The sequence below is a fragment of the Apostichopus japonicus genome, chromosome 16, assembly GCF_037975245.1.
Source record: "Apostichopus japonicus isolate 1M-3 chromosome 16, ASM3797524v1, whole genome shotgun sequence".
NCBI classification, from domain to species: domain Eukaryota; kingdom Metazoa; phylum Echinodermata; class Holothuroidea; order Aspidochirotida; family Stichopodidae; genus Apostichopus; species Apostichopus japonicus.
In genome coordinates this window covers 44,801,111-44,804,347 of record NC_092576.1, presented here as the reverse complement: position 1 = coordinate 44,804,347, position 3,237 = coordinate 44,801,111, and the positions used below count along the sequence as shown (strand labels likewise).

Genomic DNA, 3,237 nt, shown 5'->3' with positions numbered 1-3,237 from the left:
CACTGAATATTACCAAACTGTTAGCTATATCTGATCTGCAAGAATTTTTGAAACATTGCCAGAATGTATAGTACCAACTTTATTACTACATCTCTTTCTAACCGTTTAGGTTAATATAATCCATCCAATCGTATACAGTAATTAGATCAAAGAGTAATCAGTTAAATCTGCAAGAACATTAAAGAGTTACAAATTAAAAACATAAATAAGTTAAAGTTTCTGCCTCACATTCTATAGTTCTGTACTATAAACTGCCTCAAATAATATATCTCACCATAAATTGTAGTTAGTTGTGAATACTTAGAAAAGAAATTTACATTAAAAGAGACAGGCATTGGTCAATCTGAGGCGTTTGAGATTATAACCTGTATTTTAAGTTATAATTGTACCTCGGTCATTTGACATATCCTTTGTACATTGAATAACAAATTATCCAAATATATCTCCAACATGTCACGCAGTCGTATATTTTACAAAAACTAAAACAAAAACGTTTGAAAGGCGATTATTGATCACATTAACGGCATATAAGTAACCAATAATTAACCGGTTTACAATAATTAACCGGTTTACAGTTAAAATGGAACCGGATTGATTTTATTGTACCTCGTAGTTGCATACGTAGGAACGATTGAAAACAGGTAAGATACTTAGAAAATAAAATAGTTATAATCATAGCGAAACAAGGAAGGAAAGAAAAACATTTCTATATTTCGGAGTTATATTCCTGTTTGCAGTTTAAACCGTATGTTATTCACGCTCCTCTGTGTTTATATATTTTAGAACTTTTTTTTCAAATTGAATAGTATCATATCAAGTGATAGCAAATTGACCGTTAATTTGTGAAAAATCTAAAAGACTGTGTAAGTCTTACCAAACTATAATTGTATTGTGAGTAATATTTGTCTTTTTTATGTGATCGTGGAGCAGACTGACATTAGTTTTCCGAAAAACATTACAAATTGTCATCATTAACAAAATGTAACAACTTGTAAAAGTATCATTAGCCAATGTATGTTAATCTTAATATCTCAGTATGTAGGCTTCAAACGATTAATTGACTATGAAAATAATGGCAAAGCTAACTCCTTGTTATCGTTGTTTCTATGAAATGCAAATAGGCCCATATATATTTCAGATGTTCTGGTTAGCAATAATAATCATTATAATTATGACATTATGAGACTTTCTTCTAAATACAACCGTTATAGTAGGTTCGATTTAGAAAAAAAATTCATTTGAACAGTTCCCATAGTCAAACTTCGTGTCATAACCAACAAGCGTTCCTTAGAACAAGTCAATTCAAAAAGGCGTTACAAAGGCTTTACGTCACCAGTGTAAACATTTAGTTACTGACGTATCCATGCTATTGCATATTTAGTATGACCGCTGCTTCGGTTGAATAATTATGAATAGATTTGTTATGTTACTACGGTTACTGAAGATATGACTCATGTTTGGAAATACGGTTACAAATACAAGTTAACTGTATATACGCGTGAACCAAATACTCAAATCAGAAAGTATGGCAAATCGGTTGTACGAGATGTTTTAACACGGCTTCCACGTAAAGCATGAAGTAGTGGATTTGTTCTTCGAAATATATTTGTTTATTTGGATATATTTACTGACTTTGAAATATAATTTCGATACTGTCATAGTTACCTTCGATTTATAAATTGTAGATCTATCGCTATGACATAGTTTGTTCATCACCACTTCCTGAAATAAACAATTGGACACCACCTCTCACTTCCAGGACGATTCGATACCTGAACCAATAATCAAGGATTGGATAGGCCTATAACAATAAAGATTTTCCATATTATTGAAACTAAAGGCCATTGTATCAATAGCGTTTACACCAAAACAAAGGAATTCCAATTAAACCAGCATTAGGTAAGTTAAAAAGGTTAATAGATTGTACTAGTAAATTAAGGTAAAAAGGTAGGTGGGTATAGTGCAGGACCTGGTGACACAGAGGGAAACACTCCCACTACACACGCACACACACACACATACGCTAGACCTCGTTTAGTGTGAATTTGTATCTAAGTTGTTCCATAGTACATACGTGTGTTTGTGCGTGACTTCCTACTCCCGTTGATTTTGAACTCTCATATGTGGTGTGTTTAGTTATCTGTTTAATAGTTAATATAGTTTATTAATCAACGGAAAGAGGTTAGTTAACGTACCCGTACAGTAAATGGGTCACCTGTCACACGTCGAGACAGCTATCTACAACTTGAAAGCCTATACTTGCACATGTACCTTAAGTGTATTACCGTAATACATTGTTTCAAATAATTAAGGCATAAAGAAAGGTGGGGGATAGTTTGAACTTACCTATGTGCTTGCTTTCTTGCTTGTTCCTTCCCACTTCCCTAATGATATTGTTGAGTAACGTATTATTGGTCATAATATCCCCTGACAAGACTTTTGGTGGTAAAGTCTCTCTGTTGTGTTCGCCCTGCTGATTAACCTGTCTGTTTTCTGTGCGTGCATTTGTCCCTTATGTTACTGTTATTGCCATTCAAAATGTGAAGAAGATCATTATAGGATCAAAACGTCAGGCCCACTAACGTTTACACATGTTTCGTTCTCGAAATCTTTCTTGGTGTAGCATGTTCTTGTAATAAAACGATTGTTAGATGCTGCTCGAGTTTTCTTAAATGCATTTTTTTTATTGAGATTGAGATAATTATTAGAAATGCCTGGAAAAATTAAAGAATAAGATATGAAAAACTGCACAAATTTACTGCATGTTTAGTCTAAAGCTTCTATGGGAACCTATACCTAACTGCACGTCTTTTAGTTCAATTTCGATGTAGGCGACCTCTGAAAAACTGCACTTTAAATTAATGTTTAGAGTCGAGGATTGATTCGCACGAGTAGAAATTCATTACCTCACTCATTATGCATGTTATACCTAAGTACCTGCGACAAATATACGTTGAATAACCATTAAGGCTGTTAACTTTATTGATATAGCTTGGAACATTAAATGTGGTCCTGGCCACGATTATATTGTATTAAGGGGACAATACTAGTTTAATGGAAGATTCAAACGGTCTTTTATAGTTATACCTTACATACGTATGTTAGGTACTAATTGAGAGAACAAAAAAAAATATTATGATTGTTTATAAAAAACAAATAGTTACAACCTTCTATCATCGTCATAATGCAAGGGTAAAAGAAGGTTGCATGAGCTTCTGCAGCGTTGGTGATCTTGTA

The 3,237-nt window shown here is 33.2% G+C and overlaps 1 long non-coding RNA gene across 1 annotated transcript in view; it reads left to right on the top strand.

The window, feature by feature from the left end:
• Window positions 1-336: 336 nt before the first annotated feature.
• The window catches only part of LOC139982200 (uncharacterized), a 9,303-nt gene continuing 6,402 nt past the window's right edge, over window positions 337-3,237 (top strand). Inside the window, exon 1 of the long non-coding RNA XR_011798035.1 lies at window positions 337-1,899. This is a non-coding gene — a long non-coding RNA (uncharacterized lncRNA). The remainder of the gene's footprint in view (window positions 1,900-3,237) is intronic.